Raw genomic sequence first — 19569 nt, forward strand, 5'->3', positions numbered from 1 at the left:
GCTTGTTGGAGCCCTGAGCCTGCCACTGGCTCCCACGTGTACTTCAATTCAGGCAAGGTGGTCTTTCCTCGGAGGAGACTAATGACCCGCGCTGGGGAGGCGGGTGGAGAGGAAACACATCAAAGCGACTTAGAACTTTATTTCCTGCCCCGGACTGGACTCCTGAGTCTTTTAAGGCAAGCACATTTGCAATTCCCGGCTCCTGCAGTAACAAATCCACTTGAGTGTTGGAGACCAGCTTTGAAATTAAAGCTTCATGAAACGGTACGCAAATATATGAGTGGTCAGATGCTGGAGGCCACCTTTTTTGATGACTTTAGGGATGCGTCTGGCACATGCCAACCCCCACCCCCCATCTCTCAGGCTTTGAATACCTGGAAAGTGGTGATGGGAAACCTACAGAACTGGATGCTCAGAAGAGAGGAGGAAGTCTGTGTGATCCGTGTCTACAGCAGGAGGCTTGGTGGCTGTGGATTTTCCTCTTAACATCATCCCTGAGCCGTTTTGGGGCAAAACAGTCTGTGCTTCTTTAGTATGGCTGGAGAGAGCAAAGGGGAAGAAAAGGAGCCATGTAAAAAACAGCCGGAAGGCAGACAGAGGTGATGTCAGATTACCATCTGTGAAGGGAAAATGAAAGGATGGAGCCCTCTCCAGGGGCTGAGGGCTGGTGCTGGGGAAGCACCGGGGTGTAGGCGGGGGAAATCTGAGGAGGTCTGAGGCCGATTTCCAGCAGTGAGGACAGTTGGCCCCTGCCTGGTGCTCTGAGTGTTTCAGTGCTGAGTTGTCCCAGCTCCCATTTGAAACAGCATTGTGAGATGTTGGCCAAATGAGGTAAAGGCCTTTCTTAATCCCTGTGGTTTTCCCTGTGATGCAGATGCTAAGAGTGAGTGCTTCACTTAAAAACAAGGTAGGGGAAGAGGTTCAAAGACCCAAGTGATTTTTGCCAGTTTTACATGGGGGGAGAGATTTCACATCTAAAATAGAACCCACAACCCCACTCCACTAATATCACTGTTTAAGGAGAAGCCTTTGACGTGTCTTCTAAAGTCATTTAAGATAAGAAACCAAGAGACTCACTGACTCAGAGAGTGAACTTATGGTTGCTGAGGGGAGGGGATAGTTAAGAGTTTGGGATGGACATGAACACACTGCTGTAATTAAAATGGATAGCCAGTAAGGACCTGCTGTAGAGCACAGGGAACTCTGCCCGGTGTTATGTGGCGGCCTGGATGGGAGGGGAGTTTGGGGGAGAAAGGATACATGGATATGTATGGCTGAGTCCCTTCCCTGTTCACCCGAAATTAACAGTCACAGCATTGTTAATTGGCTGTACCCCAATACAAAATAGAAAGTTTAAAAAAAAAATTAAGAAATCAAAGGCATGTATCTTGCAGAGTCTTTGCCAGGCCCTTCATATTGTTTGTTTATGTGTGGCAACTTTAAGTCTCTGTCACCCGAGAAGTATGTATTCAGGTAATTTGTTTAAGAAATGAATCACAGGTTTAGGGTGAAGGTGACTAGAATGCTGACGAGAGAGAAAGGAGGCTTGGATTGACTTGACTAGTATTGGCACAGTCAGTGAGTGCATTAGAGGAGCTGAGAGCACCTATGAAACTCAAGTGGGAGGTATGATGCTCCATTATTTGCCTGGCTGTATCCTCTCTTGGAAAACCCTGTGGCCAGGTGAAAGCGCTGAGGGAGCTTCATGGCCCCTGCATTAGTTGGAGCGGTATAATAGAGCATTATAGAACATCGTTTTGTTCCTAAGACAGTAAATAAGTTTATATCCTAGCTGTGTCCTTCACCAGATTTCCTCTCCTTTGCTTCCATGTCTGCTCATTTGTTTCTTGCTGGATTCCACTTCTAGGTCTAGTGACTTACTTGCCACTCTGTCCCCCCAATCTTGAGTTTCCCTGCAGATTAAGTAGTTGGAATGGACTTTAAGAATAGTTTTATACACACACACATATGTATATTTAAATACTTTTTTTTTTGGCTGTGCTGCACATCTTTTGGAATTTTAGTTCCCTGACCAGGAATCGAACCTGTGCCCCCTGCAATGGAAGCACAGAGTCCAGGACCACCAGAGAATTCCCCCATATTTTAAATCATGGTATATGTAAAGAGAATTTGTAAGCAAAGGAGGGTTGTGTGAGTCATACCTTGTGGACCCTAAATCTCAGTTCACTTTATCATGGGCAGTATGTGTATCCATGGAGCAGTATCCATATGGATCCATAGACCTGAATACAATTCATTTGTATTTCTCATTAAGGTCCGTGATGTAAAGGAGGGTTTCCTATTTTCACTGTAATTTTTCTCTTAAACACTGGTTTTGCTTTAATGTCTTGGCGGGCAGAGTTGCCAGTCCTCTTTTATTAAGACCTACCTTTTGGTGATGTAGCTCTTACTGCCCAGGAGCCTCAAAGCTGTGTGGAGGTCACCTTGGGGTCAGATTGAGCCTGATGCTCACCAGGCATTTTAGGGGCAGGAAGAGTAGTGATATTGCCTTGCCTTATCCTGGGTATCATAAACAAGACTCTGTCTCATTGGTGTTGACTTAAGAGCTTAGCCCTTCTACAAGTGTTCTCTAGCCACCAGAGTCATTGCCTCTTATACGATATTGTTGACACTGACGCTGTAGCATCCTAACCAAGGGGGAGTGACTGAAAGCAGTTTCTTGTTATCATTTGCTGGTCCTATTGGTGACAGCAGCTAGCTTGGTCCCTGCTGGCCTTTGCCTGCAGAGCCCCAGGAATGCTTGGGTGCGAGAGAGGCAGGAGGCGTGTGGATGTGAAGGATTCGTGATCAGGAGACCAGCTGGGTATTGGGCATGAGGACTTTAAAAATGGAAAAACAGAAAGTTCATGAATGTGCTCCTTTTGTGTCTTTATTTTAAACAATAGCTGTTTAAGATTCTGTGAGATAAGAAGAAGAGACAGTAAATTGTCTCTACCTGTGGTCATATTGATGACCACAAATGATTTTATCAGGTCTAAACATTTTAATCAAAGTGAACTAATCCTTATCATTGACAACAGCACAACGAAAGGAAAATTTGAGAAGCATGAATTGGCTATTCTTTTTTCTTGTCTATTGGCTGTCCTTATCAAAGACTGTTTTTCTTTTCCTAATACAAAGTTAAGGAAGGACTTCAACACCAGACAAATTTAAAAGTACTTAGAAAATTAAATGTTTGACTTTCAGGTCCTCTCCCCCTTGATCAAGAAACCGAATGGACACACTTTCAGCAGCATTAGATAAATTCTCCCAAACCTTGTCAAGGAAAGGCCACTAAATCTTCTTCCTCATTGCCGTGCATTTTCTGTCAGCAATTAGTTCTCTTTGTCTTGGTTAAAACTTGTGGGACCAGTATGTAGTTGAACCTTACTACACTGTCATAATCACATTTTTTTGTTCTTAGAATTATTCAGACCTTGGAAAGATGTCTTAAGGTACAGCGTTATGAGGGTAATGACATGAATCTATCTTCACAGGATAGCTGTGGACTGGATCTGCTTGCCTGATAGACAGCTGCCTATTTATGTAGCAAACTAAAATTTTGTCTTTAAGGGTTTGTTCTTTCTTGGCAGTGATTAAAACCTCCTGTCCAAAGCAATCAGTGTATATTCTTTGCTTTTTAAACATCAAGCAATGAATAGGTAAAATCCTCCCATCACTATTTACTTTGAAACCTTAGTTGCCCCAAAAGAAATCATATGTCCCTTAACCCTGTCCTTCTTTGTTTATCCAAAGCCTCTCTCATGAGATTATTCCACTCCTGAATGTAGGTTATAGAGGCGACTCCTCGTACTTTCACCATTCACTTGTTGCGTAGCTACTGAAACCCGTATTTTTATTGGTACTCTAATTAAGAAGTGGATTGGTACAGGAGAAAATTGTTCTCTAGATGAGAGAATCACACAAGATAATCCAAGTGACTGTCTCACAGATGTACTTACTCTACATCATCAAGTTTACAAAATATCAGGGTTGGAAGATCTCCTGATATGCCCACACGTTTTTCTACTTCTTTCTTCCAGGAAAGAAGTCCTTTTGGAATCACGCTTCATTGTAATGAGTTGTCTACTGTCAGTCTTAGGCACAAACCAGTAGCCTCAGAATAGCAGTGTCAGGGAGGCTGTGCGCATAGGAGGGGTTGAACAAGTGTTTGAATGAACACCTGCCTCTTCTCTGTCTCTGCCCTTTTCGTAAACATAGAATTTGAACAACCGATTTGAGTGCTTGGTCTGAGGATTTTTTTGGCTGTCTATGGCTGTGTAACAAACTGCCCCCCCAAATTTAAAGGCTAAAAATACCAACCTTACTTGTGATTTTGCAGTTTGGGGCAGACCTGGAGGTGGTTGGACTTGTGTCTGTGCCTGCAGCTACATGATCCACCTCCAAAACGGCTTAATAACGTGACTGGCCAGTATGTGCTGGCTGTGGGCTGGGAGGTCACCTCACTTCTCTCCTACCCGGGCCTGCCCCTGGGCTGCTTGGGTTTCCTCTCAGCATGGCAGCTAGGTTCCCAGGAGGGAGTGAAAGCTGCCAATTCTTTTAAAATGTAGGACTTAAATTGGCAAGTCATATCTGTATTCTGTTGGTTAGAACAGCTGTATGCTTAGCCCAGATTCAGAGGGGTGAAGAAAGAGATCCCACCTCTTCAAGGGGGTTTGATAAAGCATTTGCAACCATTTTTAATCTAGCACAGAAGTCACAAAACAAGAGCCATGCCTAAAATCCTGATCTGCTAATTCCCAATGGCTGGCAATAACTTTTGCTGTTTTATTTTGTGTTTTTAGCCATTAATTTTTTGGTTTGTATAGATAACACTTTCTAAGCATTTTCTAGGTATTCACTCACTCAATTAACAAAAACCCTATGACATACATTCTATGATGTCCATGTTACAGGTAGAGAAATTAAGGCATAAGAGATGAAAACCCTTATGAAGATTATACAGATCATGAATGGTGGTGTCAGACTTTGAGGCCAGTTGGTCTTTCTCTAGAATCTACCATTCCTCTAGTGGTACTGTTTGTTAGTTTCTAGTATTACTCTCAGTTTTTCATCCTATTTTCCTAGGAGGAAGTATTCTATTTAATAAGCCTGTTTAACTTGATTTGTATTGTAATCTCTATGCAATACCCAGGTAAATTTTTTTTGACAAGAATGAAATGAGTATGCTCATTGCCTTCACTTTCAAGTGGTTGAAGAATTCTAGACACTGATTTGCAGGAGCCCTAAAAGGAGATTTATTGATAAGGAGTAGGGCAGTCTTCAGCCAAGAAGGCCTTCCTTCTGTCCCCACTTAAACTGAAGGAAGATGAAGCCGCATGACCTCTACCCCACGGCCTGTGTGCCCTGAGGCATTGGAGGAATTCGTGCTGCAATATGTGAGATGCCCGAATGAGAATGAGATGTCCTCTGTGACAAAGATTAGGGTTCTCTCACCCCTGCAGATGGGGCTCCAGACTTCTACTACAGTTGGCTAAATCACTGGGGGCCTGCTGAGCTCTGAGGTTGATTAAAAAGAAAAAGCTGGTGAGGGGGACAGCCCGGCCGTGGCAGGGCAGCTGCCGCTGGGTCCTGGGGTGGCGCGTGCTGAAGGGGCCGGGGAGACAGCGGAGCCCCGCGGGAGGCACGAGTCGTGAGGCGGGGCTGACCCGGGTGGTGGCCACGAAACCCGGGAGGGAGGCCAGTCAGAGACCAGGCAGGCGACTGGGACTTGAGATGGCCCCAGACTTGAATGCAGAGTGAGAACCTTGATTCTGAGGAAGGGCTTTGTCCAGGCAGGAAGTTTGAAAATCAGTCCCAAGACTTTTCACCTTAATGCCTTCCTTAGAGGACTGTGGTTAGGAGGTTTGAGGTGCCAGGACTTTGGGAGGGGCACACACCAGAGCAGGGAGTATGATGGAGACACTCGCCAAGTAAACTCAAGGTGCTGTTTTAATAGCTGCTCAAGGCGAATTTACCTGGCACACATTATGTGTAAGGCGTCCCCCCACAGCCAGGCTGTAACTAGAAAATAAAAGCTGCATTTACAGAAAGATTAAAAAGTTGGTGATGAAAAAAGATTTGAAATTTAGGTTTTGATCCAAGGAGTCAAACTTCAGGAAACCAAGATTACATTTTGAGTAATTTCTGGATTCTGAGGAAGAGGTTCATGTTAGCGAGATTATAGAATTAGACAAGCTAAAAAAGGCACAGACGCTTGATAGTGGTCAGGATGTGGGCTTTTATATCAGCAGGGCATGGCATGGCAGAAAGAAGTTATTGGCAATTGTGTTCTCACCTCCCCTAAGTGCACCTGAATTCCTAGCACTGGCCAACTGTTATTCTTGAAAGAAACAGGAAGAGAGTAACCTGGATTATACAGATCAAGAGAAGTTCAATTTATAGAGTAAATATTTACTGGGATCACAAAGCTGTCCTCTCTGTCTATCAAATGCCCCTTTTCTCTTGCTGAACAGAAGCAGCTAACATTAATACAAAAGGGAAAGAGGACACCTTTTAGAAAGTTTGCATTATCATAAGGAATGACTGAGGTTATAAAGCACTTTTTATGTAAATCTTTCAGTATAGCTTTGAAACAGCAGAGGAAATTAAACTTTGAGACAATTTAGGCAGAAAAAAAAAATCTCGGGCATTAACAGCTGTTGATTCTACGTGCCATAGAAAAAGCTGTAAATTAGGCGTTGTTAACTTTGTAAAGAGCAGTCAAAGTCTGTTGGGCTGGGAGAGTTGTGTGGTGAAGCTGCTCCACGCTTTGATGGTGGGACTTCGTGAGGCAGAGTACTTGTCAGGAGGTATGCTTGGTACTTGGAACGCGTGCTGTGCCAGGACCTGTGGGACCCGAGATGGAAATGCACTCTTAAGCCAAAGGCTGTGGTATTCCTTCACCTGAGAACAGAAAGCTTCACAAAGCCTCAGTGTGTGCAGGCACATCAGTGAATGACTCCAGCTGGATCTGTGAGAATACTGAAGCAATTGTCAAAGGAAGAATGCCAAGGTGGAAAAAGATTGCCCAGCGATTAGAAAAGCAGTGGATCCTCTGGTCGGTTGCACGGTGAGAGTGGGGTAATGATTGTCCCTGTTTCCTATGGGTTGTGTTGACTTGTTCACAGAATACATGGCACACTTGCAGGGACTTCTTGCTCCTGCCCGGGTCCTTCTCAGTCTCCAGGTTAGTCATTCTTTCCTCATCCGTGTTCAGAATATTTACTTTATCCACAACGTCCCTGGGAGAGCATGCGATCTTTGAAAGCAAGCACAGAGTGAAACCCATCACAGTATTGCCGGCACCTCGTCAATATGTGACTCAGGGCATCCACAGGCTTCATATTTACTTGTTGGACCAGACACCAGTTACCTCATAGTGTGACAGATGTGTTGGATTGACCACTTACGTATTTTGGTTAAAGGACACATGTGAAAAACTTTAGTTTGATCATTACTACTGTAACATTCTCTATTCCTAGCTCATTTTTCCATTCAGCAAACATTGTGTGCCTTCTATCTGCCAGGTGCTGTTCTTCAATGTGGGGTTACAGAAACAAAACTGATGCAGTCCCTGTTTTAATGAATATGACATTCCAGCGGCAAACAGACAACACGAATGACAGATACAGCCAGTGGGGATGCACAGGAGGAAGGAAGAGTGAAGGAGGGAGGGGTGCTATTTCAGTGGTCAGGGAAGACCTGTCTGCGGGAATCTGTGAACCGAGATCTGAAGGCAAGGAGGATGGAGTCATGCACAGATGATGAGGACCGTTTCAGGCAGTGGGACAAATAAAGGTCAAGGTCAGAGGCCAGAGCGTGCATGGTGTGTGTCTGCAAGGAGATGTGCCTTGGAGTGCAGTGAGCAAGGGGAGAGTGGAAGGAGGTGAGGTCAGGGAAGACAGTTCTGATGAGATCACCTGTCTCTTTGTAGACTTTGGAGAAGAATCTGGATTTCTCTGGAGTGTTTTGAAAATACGCCTGAATTGATTTTTAAAAAATCTTATTTGTGTGTGTATATGTGTGTGTGTTCTTTTGAGGGGCTGGGGCAGGAAGGTGTCCTCAGGAACAGGAGGAGCTAGCAAAGAAAAGGCCGGGAAGGTTGTGTCCTAAAAGTCAATTAAAAGAAACTGTTCTCAGAAAAGGTAGAGCGATCTGTCATGCTTCCCCTTTTGTTTCCTTCACTCTCTTAAAGCCTTTGCATATGCCCAGACTTTGAAATGGTATCATTTTCTCCAAGCAGAAATTGTTGTATGCACTAAAATAAACTACAATTATTTTCGAACATCCTTAGAGTATGTGAGTATGCTTTTACCTTGAGAGGAATGGTTTAAAGGACTAAGTGATGTGGACACTGGCCAAGAATGATTTGAAAACTGCTTTCCCTCCTTTGATGGATGGTTCAGTGTTGATGCATGCTGATATAGAGAGTATAGGTGGGTTCTGAGTTAGGAAAAACTGACCTCTGTTTTCTGCTGTCACTTTCTTGACTTTTTTATGAACTTTCATATTCGTTTTTTGACTTATAACCAATACAACTCCAAGGAGCCTGGAATGTTGACACTTTTTTCCTTTTGAAAAGCATAGCTATTTAGCAGTCAGATCATGACCAGAAAGTTGCCAGATAAGCCTGGAATTAGACAAAGGAGATGTTTCTGTTGGGTGGCGCCATTAAGAACTTCTTTGATGTGCATTTTGTTTTATCCAAGCCATTTGCATGATTGATGAGGAAGCTGAGGCATGAAGCCTGGTTAGTGGCAGAGGAGAAGTGTAAAACCAGAATTTTTCCCCTTAACTCCCAGGGATAATTTTCCTCTTCTGCTTCAACTTCCTCAGTTTCTATATCACAGGATTTGTTTTAAAGTGTGTTTTATGATAATCGTCTGCAATTATTTTAAGAGGTGAAAGTCTAATTCTTCTGTATTCTCATCTACATATGACATTACTACTAAATCACACTATTAAAATAATTAGAAAAATTTAATTTTTAGCTCTAAGTATGATTTTGGCATATGTTGTAGTAGTCTGCACTCCATGGGTTTTATTGGTCAAGATCGTTGGGGTCTACCAGGTAAAAAATCCAGAAGAGCAGTATGTTCTATCTGGGGGAGTAGCTAGATGATCTTGCTGTCTGGCTGGTTTGCCAGTTGCTGTCTGTTGATAGTGCAGGACTTAGTCAATCATTCTAGCCTTTTTTTTCTTTTTAATTATAGTAAAATATAAGTCACATAAAATTAACTGTCTTAACCATTTTAAGGGTACTGTTCTGTGGCATTAAGTGCATTCACATTACTGTGCAACCTTCATAACCATCCATCTCCAGCACTTCTTCACCTTCTCCAACTGAAACTCTATGGCCATCAAACACTCCCCATTTCCTTCCTCTCCCTGGTAACTACCATTTTTCTTTCTGCCCCTCTGAATTTGACTTGTCTTGATACCTCAAGTTTCATAAAATATTTATTCCTTCGTGATTGGTTTGTTTCCCTTAGCATAATGTCTTCTAGGTTCATTGATGCTGTAGCACATGTGAGAACGTCCTTTTTATGACTGAATGATAATCTGCTGTTCAGTTCAGTCGCTCAGTCCTGTCTGACTCTGCGACCCCATGGACTGCAGCACGCCAGGCTTCCCTGTCCATCACAAACTCCAGAGTTCACTTAAATTCATGTCCATAGCGTCAGTGATGCCATCCAACCATCTCATCCTCTGTCGTCCCCATCTCCTCCTGCCTTCAATCCTTCCCAGCATCAGGGTCTTTTCAAATGAGTCTGCTCTTCGCATCAGGTGGCCAAAGGATTGGAGTTTTAGCTTCAACATCAGTACTTCCAATGAACACCCAGGACTGATTTCCTTTAGGATTGACTGGTTGGATCTCCTTGCAGTCCAAGGGACTCTCAGGAGTCTTCTCCAACACCACAGTTCAAAAGCATCAATTCTTTGGCACTTAGCTTTCATTATAGTCCAACTCTTACATCTATACGTGACTACTGGAAAAACCATAGCTTTGACCAGATGGACCTTTATTGGCAAAGTAATGTCTCTGCTTTTTAATATGCTGTCTAGGTTGGCCATAGATTTTCTTCCAAGGAGCAAGTGTCTTTTAATTTCATGGCTGCAGTCACCATCTGCAGTGATTTTGGAGCCCAGAAAAATAAAGTCTGTTACTGTTTGCACTGTTTCCCATCTATTTGCCATGTTATGTTTGGTTTATCCTTTCATCTGTCAATGGACACTTGGGTTGCCTCTACTTCATGGCTATTGTGAAAAATTCTGTGATGCCTTTGGGTATGCAAATATCTGTTGAACTCCTTGTTTTCACTTTATTTGTGTACATTCCCAGAAGTAGGATTGCTCGAGCATTTATGCATTCCGTGTTTCACTTTGCAGGTAATGGCCATACCATTTTAGAAGCTGCTCCACTTTACATCATTCCACCAGCAATGCAGAGATTCCAACTTCTTCACATCCTTGCCAACACTTCTTTTCTGTTTTATTTTGCTTTTTAAATAATAGCCATGGATATGAAGTGTTATTTACTTGTGGTTCCTCTTTTTATTTCCCTAATGATTACTGATTTTGAGCATCTTTTCACGTGCTTATTGGCCCTGTCTTTGTCAAAGAAATCCCTGTTCAAGTCTGCATCCATTTGTTTGATTGAGTTATACAGGAAATTTTTTGTTGTTGCACAATAGGAGTGCTTCGTGTATTTGGACATTGGTTCCCTATTCCTCTTCTCCTTTGTCCACGTCTTCTTTTTCTCTGTGGTTGGAGCTTTGCACAGCCTCTGGCTCCTTGATGTTTCCAGATGGAGTTACTGTGAGTGTAAAATGAGGCATGAACCGTACACTGCTTCTGCATGGAAAACAGATGGGCTCACTCAAGCCCAGGAGACTCCTTCCTCTACAATGTCCAGGAATAAGTAACTCTCTGATGCATCGTGAGGCCAGCGCTGCTTTCTCTGGCCAACACCCAGCAGCTCTCCCCCTGCTGCTGTATGCATACAGACTAGGTTATCTCAAGCAGTGTTAGGCACCAGAGTTAGCAGTTATGTTCAGAGCACTTGAAGAGTTATGCTGCTCCACTGACATGCAGTGATTTCACAGTATTTAAGGAGGATTTTTTAGGAGAGGGCTTTAGCAAGAGGGGCCTGTGGAGAGTAGCCAGGAAGTCTGAGGCTGGTCTGTTAGATTAGATAACTGTTACTTTATTTCTTGGTGCTGTGAATCTAATCCTGGTTAAACCAAAATCTAATTTATTTTCATGCTTGATTGGGAGCATTTTTGATTAAGTAGTTGGATGAGAGTGAGCATGGACTCGGAGCACTGTGGGAAGGAGATAGTCCAGGGCTGCTCTGCCTGGGCTGATTATTAATCAGGGGTTAGTAGTGAGGAGGGGAAAGTAGGTGAGTTGGACCCCAGGACAGGAGTTTTGACTTCCAGTGGGTAGATTTAAACTAAAGTTGGGATCCTCTTTTTTCCGGATGCTTTGATGTACTCAGAGGTCTGCCTTCTGGTGTGATTAATAGAGGGACTCTTCAGACTGTTTCTCCTTTGGGGCTTCTGAGATGCTGATGAAAATGCTGTCTGGACATACATGTTTTATAATTAAGGCCAAAGAAAGTGATGTGATGAAACTGCCTTTAAGCCCTTTAATTCCCCCAGTGTCGGAGACAGGGCGTCCTTCTTATTTGGCATTGGAGTGCCCCAACCAGCAATGTGGACATCTTGGGATCAGGGTAATATGTTGAATGACCAAGAGGAAAGTCTCTTTTTTGGTCAACTTCTTTACTAACTTCTTCTCTGGGCCAAGTCACTTGATTTATCACCGTAGTTTGTTCGTCTGCAAAACTGTGTGGTGAAGCTGTGCGCTCTGAAATCACAGCTCTGCCACTTCCTAGCTAGGCGATCTGGAATCAGTTGCTTTTCTGGGCTGCACATTCTCAATTATAATATAGTGAAAATTCACCTTGGTGAAGACCAGTGACATAAACTATGTAGTGCTTATCAAAGTGCCTGATAAATACTAGTAGTTAGCTCTCGTAGTATTATTTTTATTATTTTGCTGCTACAGACAGAATACTAGTAGCTGTGGTTGTAAGTGACCACTAAAATTTTTAGAAAAAAATTTTTAAAAGACATTAAGTGGAGGCAGACTTGTCATGAAGACAATATCCAAGAAAAGAGTTTCACAGCCTACTGATGTTTGCTGGACTTCAATGCCAACAGCTCATTATCTGGGAAAATGTTTTTCCAAATATCGGCAAAAGAAAGGTATTTCCTTTTTTGGATTTATAGAGTCAGAATGTTAATGAGCTAGCAAGTGGCAGTACTAATCACTGAAAAGCATTTGTTTTTTTGGCTGTGCCACACACAGCCTATGGGATCTTGGTTCCCCAACCTGGGATCAAACCCAGGCCCACTGCATTGGAAGCATGGAGTCTTAACCAATGGACTGCCAGGGAAGTCCCTACTAATTACTTTTAAAAGGTTAGTGTGTTTATCACTTTTATTTCATTTGTTTTAATTTTGTCCCAGCTATAGTGCCATCAAGTCCTCTTTGTGCCCAGGACTGACCTTAAGATGACCATCCTAGTTGGTGATAGAACACAGGAGAGGGAAGGCCAGCCAGTCAGTGCCCATGCCCAGGATAAGGATGCAGTACAGAGAAACAGATGATGTGCAGGTATTGCTGTTGCATAACTACTTCTTTCATGGAGACAACGGTTTTATCAGCAATGCACGCTTTGTGGAGTCCCTTTTAAGTTGTGATCTGTTTACTGTAAGAAGGTTGCTGCCATGTGGGTCGGAGCTCGAAGCACTAACAGATGGGGGAGGCTCCTCTGCCAAAGGAGGGGGCCTTGGTAAGCGGGTTTGAGAGAACTTGAAGTGTGCCCCCAGCAGCGAAGTCTATCTCTATTGCTGTGTACAGCTAACTTTTTCAATTTGAAAGAATTTTCTAAATCTTGATTGAGGTTTTGTCTCATGGTCAGAAAGGAGGAAATGGTGGCATATTCTTTTGGGTTCTGAAGTTGTGAAACAGTTTGATCGCTGGCTGAAGAGGGATATACTTGAGGGCAACGGGAAGGAACCTAACACAAGTCAGCAACCTTAACCCTGGGCTGTCACATCTCACTTTCTGGTTGTGAAGTTTTGGATTCCTTGAACTTGCATCTCCGGCTCATCTCTGAGAATGCTCTTCGAAGGGATAGTATTCATTCCCATGACTTTAGCCACCACCTCGAAGCTGTGGCCTCACAAGTCTGTAGCATTCCACCCAGATCAATTTGAATACCTGACAGGTAAAAGGAGATGTGCAGGTCTTGCATAATACAAAAACTTCTTGTCGGTGTTCTTCCCCCTCCTCCCCACTGCCCTCGCACACACAGTCACGCCAGCCTCCAGAAGGCCTGTGTCAGCTCCCAGTCAGCGGCTGTCGGGCACCCCGTGCTGACTGGCAATGCTACTAAACCCTTAGCACTCCGCCATCTGATCTTGTCACCTGTTTTTCTGCCTCAGGCGCTTACATGGTGCAGGAGTGGGCAGTGACTGAAGAAATGCATTATTCTAGCCCATTCTTGCACTGTGGTTGGCAGGACACATGAGTGTTACAAATGATGAAAAGAGTAAAAGGAAAAGACTAAAGAAAGAAAAAGTACACAAAGACAACTACTTTTGTACCAATTACATCATCATCCACCACCAGGTCCCCACTCGCTGAAGCTGGATCTGGGTTACACCTCCCTCCACCTCCTTCTGAAAGCAAACACTGGGCTTTTAGGGACCCACCCAGTATTACTGGGGTTGGAGAGCTTTGTTTGCAGCTGAGGCTCATGGGGATATCTGGGCTGGCTCTGAGTATTCTCTCTTAGGAAGAGACGAGATCAGAGTGGAAGCTTTTTGGAATCAGGTCCTAGTCCTGTGGCATGGTGGGAGTAGCTCCAGGAGCTAGAATTAGATCGTGCTATTGTATTAGAAATGGTCAATATGAAGGATGGCAATGCAGATATTTTGTTGGAATACTTCAAGTGAAGCAATGTGGTACAAAATTACTTCTGTTTTTGTCTTGCAAATATTCCCTTCGTTTATGCGTATCATCTTCTGCAGAATTTCCTTCAGTGGAAATGGAAAATTTATGTGAAGGGCAGAGGTGAAGCTTGGCCTCCAGATTGAGTGGGGTTATAATGGGCTTTCCTGGTGACGCAGACACTGAAGAATCTGCCTGCAATGCAAGAAATCTGGGTTCCATCCCTGGGTCAGGAAGATCCCCTGGAGAAGGCAATGGCAACCCACTCCAGTATTCTTGCCTGGAGAAGCCCATGGACAGAGGAGCCTGGCAGGCTACAGTCCATGGGGTCACAAAGAGGTGGACATGACTGAGCAACTAACACTTCACTTCACTTCATGCGTATCAAAGGCCTAATCTATACTTTTAAAAACTTGTTGCCTTCAGTACAACAAAACTCAACACGGTAATTGTTTTGATATTAAAAGCATTCTGCTAGAAATGTGATTTTTTTTTTTTTAGAGAGTATTGCTCATTGTTGCTCTGATTAACGTAAAATTGTTAGAAATCATGAGAATGATTAACTTAAGGCATTAAATTTAATGCCTTTAGCCTTAGCAAAGTTCCCTTCCAAAATAGAAATGAATATGTAGTATTTAAGGGTGAGGGCAGGGAGAATAATTTTATATGTAATTGTGCCCTATATGCAGAAAGACATCCTTGAAAAAGTAGGAAAGTCCCTGCAGTTAATCTTCAGCATTCATTTGCAAGTGACAGAAATATGTTAATTGCTTTTCTTAGATGAATGATTCTTAGTCTGGTGGGAATGATAAAGATTTCAATTCATTTCACTAATTTAGGTTTTTAAAAATTACCGGTGTTCATCAGCTGTGGTATAGAGCTAATAAGGGATTCCAGTGAGGTCCGGGTTACTGGGTAGATTTCATTCAAAGTGTGACTGCAGTATTCCTTGGTGGCAGAATTACATTTTCATCAAATCAGCCCATGGTGCTTTGGGTGACTGAGTACCCGGAACCACTGGTGCTTTTGTGGGCTAGATGGGAAGACTGGAGCATATTATGCTATGAAACGGTGAGGTTGATGCAGTGTCTTGAATACTGCTGGGCACGGCAGTTGGAATTGAGAAGTTAGTATGATCAGTTACGTGGAGAGCTCTGAAGTTTATGACTTATGTAAGAAATTAACCTTTTCATTGTTCTTCTGACTGCCAAAGAGCCAGGGTAAAGACTGATGGGATTTCCTCTTTACATTTCTGCCTTTTTTCCCCAGGTAGATTAAGGAAAATTTTTAAATTGCTTTAAAAAAAAATACTCTAACATAATAATTAGTAGGAAGAGGCTCACTTAAGAAAAAACACATAACACTGTAAATTTCTGGACAGCATAAACCAGATTATATAGTAGTGAAAATGAAGGCAGTTACATAAAGTATTCAGAAATAGTGCTCAGAAGTGCTAAGAACTTTGCATGCATTTTATTTATTTTTTACTATCATTTTGGCCATGCCACAGAGCATGTGGGATCTTAGTTCCTTGACCAGGGATTGAACCCACACCCCTTGCAGTGGAAGCATGGAATGTTAACCACTGGACTGCCAGGGAAATCCCTGGGTACATTTTTAAAATGTCATTTCCCTGCTTATGATCCTGCATTTTAGGGAACCCAGCTCCTTAGCCCCTGTTGGCCTCCCCAGCTATATCTGGCTACTTGTCACCCTCACATTCTGGCCTCTAGCCACATTCTGACCTCAACTACCTGAAGTACCTTCAAGGTGCCTGGTTGTCTCTTGACCCCAGAACTTCACATCCGTTTGTCCTCTTCCGGTACACTATCCATAGCCTCCACCTTTGCTTATGTACTTCCTGCTCTTCTCATAGGACTTAGTTTGTGTTAGTTCCCTTCAAAGTCTTCCCTGCCATTTCCACTGTGGTCTAGATTCCATCCTCTACGACGCCCCCATAGCATTGGGCATTTCTGCGTTATAGCACTTAATACACCATTCAGGGCTACAGACTTATCATTTCTACCAGAGTGCCTGCTGTCCAGTGTTGATCACTAGCACTTGTTTAGCATCCAGCCCTCGACATTCCCTTCTGAGAGCATAATCTTATTTAAACTGCAATTCCTGTGACAAAGGTCCTGTCTTTAGGGGCATTTGGAAGCTCAGAAGGATTAAGGGTCTTGTCCAAGGTTATCCATCTAGTAGGTGGCAAGGCCAAGTTTAAACCCGGGTCTTGATTCCAGAAGTTCCTGCTGTTTGCACGGTGCCTAGTCATGGTCCCTAGACCTGGGTTGCTGGGTGGGCTGGTAGGTTGCTGGGAAGGAGCAGCACTGGGGCACTGTCCAGGCTTCTGAGAGGATCATGCTTCCTGGTGGCTCAGCCGGTAAAGAGTCTGTGGAGAGACCTCTCCCGCAATGTGGGAGACCTGGGTTCAATCCCTGGATCAGAAAGATCCCCTGGAGAAGGAAATGGCAACCCACTCCAGTATTCTTGCCTAGAGAATTCCATGGACAGAGGAACCTGATGGGTACGGTCCATGGGGTCACCAAGAGTCAGACATGACTGAGTGACTAATACTGTGCTAACAGGAGAGATTGGAGATTTCATGTAAAATCCAATTTGTGATGAGTCTGGATTTAGGCATGCTAAATTTGAGTTGCCTTTTGGTCATCTAAGTGGAAATCTGCTGCTAGCAGACTGTGGGCCAATAAAGCTCAGAAAGAGGTCATTTTGGCAATCTTTGGTCTTCATGGCTATTTACTTACAATGCAGATGAGTTGACAACTGATGCTGCAATCATTGTCCATTCCAGCCTTCACAATAGATCCCTCCACTTATGTACCACATAAATGAGGAGTCGCCTGAAGCAACCAAATGGTACCATGCCTATTCCAGTGCGAATCAAAAGTACCACAGTCTTTGCCTTCTAGCATTTTCTGTGCACACACGTTTGTGGTTCAGAATCTGCCACTATAACTGAAACTGCTTGTGCTTTTAAAGACACAGTTTTTAACAAAAAATATTTACGAAAAATCTGATTAGTTCATGATATGACATAAGCATGTCTACCTTTGATTCCTCCTTAAGAAAGGACAGGGTAAGGGCTCTGTGGGTATGATCACAAACGTAATGCATGTACACACAAAATTTGGAAAAGAAATCGGAAAAAAAAAAATCTTGTAATGATATTATCAGGTAATGTTTTGGTATGTTCTCTTGGTTAGTAATATTTTTTTAAAGGGATTATACTTGAGTTTCACAGTATTATATGTTTCTTTCCTCAAGTTTCTCTTGATATATTTCTTTAAAAAAAAACACTTGAATTTTAATAACTCTGGTAGTCCATATTGTATGCCATAATAGCTATTGAAGAAATATTTAGGTTTTCAATTCTCTACTCGTATAAATAATGCACCTATATAACTGTGTTTTCTTACATATTTAAGGTAGATAGGGAGGGGAAAGAGAAAGAAAGAAATGTGAGTGAATGAAGGAAATGCGCAGTGTTTTATGCAGAGTTGGTATTTGGTGTTAAAGAAGAAAAAACAAGGGTCTCTTGAGATCCTCGGTTGATCTTTGTAAAATAAAATAATATAAATTGTAAATGATATAAAGAAAAGGCCAATTAAAAACCAAATACACTGGCTAAAATAAATGGGGACCATCTGTTGTTGTACCTTGGCCTGTTCACATAGTCTTCTGCCCGCTGCTTACTTAAGAATGCCTTGAAAGTGGTGAAGGAGGGCTGCCGTCAGAGGCACGAGGGCAGGAGTGCAGAGAGACGGCGTGGCTGCTGCACAGATCCCTGCTGGTTACCCACTGGGGCCAGCCCCACCGGCCACTGTGGCCTCGACCTTCTGATCCTTCAAGGTGTGGGGGATGGGAAAGGATGCGGTATCCTGCCTTTTTTTAACCACCAAATGAAATAAATTTTAGAATGTTGTTTTTAAAAAGGATATTTCACCTGAACATCTAATGTTTCATTTTTTGTATGTATGTTGATATTATCTTTCTCTGCATGATCTCATATTAACCTATTGTCACAAAGTCTTCCATGAACCAGTCTAATGGTAGGAAGCTCAGTCCCTGAGGCCCAGTGGAATCCTTTTTAATCATAGGAGCTGCTGAATTTTATTTTCTGGCTGAGTGTGACCATTATGAATTGCTAGGGTTTTCTCTGTGTTGATGGTGACTTCCTATAAATAATAACAAAATGATTACTTGGAAATCCTTAAATTGAGCTTCGTTGCAAGTCTATAGTTAAAGCCTTTATTTAATTTTTGTTTAAAGTAGATGTGACCAAAATACTAATCTAGAGCAACATTTAACCTGCTGGCTTGGTGGACCCTGCTATGTAATCAATTTCACGCTTGTAATTGGAGTAACTGTTTTGGCAGAATGAAGGAGGGTCCACTTGTAGCTTCGGGGGGGTCTTTGGTTTTTTGTTTTGTTTTGTTTTAATTTTTCTTTTAAGGAGTTCCTGAATCCAGTGGCACACCCTGGAGGCTTTGGTTGCTGGGATGGCCTTAGGTCTTTGCTGCTTTCAGATAGTGAAGGGTGGCCCCCAAGCTGTGTGATCCTAGGGTGATCTTTGTAAAATAATATAAATACTGAAATTTTATAGCCCTTGTCCCCCTTCTCTGGAAGGCTGAAACCCAAGCTGGGAATCCAGGCAGGGGCAGGGAGGTGTCAGAGCCCAGTTTCTTGCCCAGAGATTTCATTGATTGCGGACATATTTTCTGAATCTAAGATATATTATGAGTGTTCATGAAAATAGAGTTGATAGTGGAAACTTGCATGTCTGAAACCTTCATACATAGTGATTTCAGTAGTCCAGTATTCGGTCCGTCAAAGGATTGTAGTGGAAACTTGACTGATGATTGGAAACAGCTGTCAGTGTGCTCCTCTGACCTTAGTTTCATTAGCTCCAAAGTGTCTTTAGTCCAAATTAAATGGTCCCATAACCAACAAGGACCTACTGAACAGCACAGGGAACTCTGCTCAGTGCTATGTGGCAACTGAATGGGAGTGGGGTTTGTGGGAGAAGGGGCACATGTATTTGTATGGCTTAGTCCCTTTGCTGTCCATCTGAAACTATCACAACATTGTTATCGCCTATATCACAACACAAAATTTAAAAAAAAGGATCCCAGCTTAGCACAGATGCTTCTCTTCTGCTTTCCCCCTTTCCTCGGAAGAAGCTGGTTTGCCAAGAATTACACCATTCTTAGCAAAGTGGAAGAAGGAACTGACCAGTTTCTCACACTGGGATTCTGATTTATGCTCCACTGTGAGAACTGCTGCCTGTTAGGACAAGCTTGGAGGCAGCGGTAGGAAGTGGGTGTTGTCTAGTAGTGTGATTGAACTAAGTCTGTATGATGTGCTACTCTTCAGCGACCTTCTGGACCACACTGCTTCATATGGCCAGTGGATGTACCGTATTCGGCAGTCCGTGTGTGCTGGGCACGCTGGCATTTCTCTGCACAGACGCAAACCCTGTTTCTCTCCTCTGTATGTCAGTGGTACGGATGAACCCAGGGG

The 19569-nt window shown here is 43.1% G+C and overlaps 1 protein-coding gene across 4 annotated transcripts in view; it reads left to right on the forward strand.

Moving 5' to 3' along the window:
• MCC (MCC regulator of WNT signaling pathway) overlaps positions 1-19569 on the forward strand; it is a 478958-nt gene that overhangs the window by 183984 nt on the left and 275405 nt on the right. The window lies entirely within an intron of this gene.

This window comes from Muntiacus reevesi, chromosome 7 (genome assembly GCF_963930625.1).
Source record: "Muntiacus reevesi chromosome 7, mMunRee1.1, whole genome shotgun sequence".
Classification (NCBI taxonomy): domain Eukaryota; kingdom Metazoa; phylum Chordata; class Mammalia; order Artiodactyla; family Cervidae; genus Muntiacus; species Muntiacus reevesi.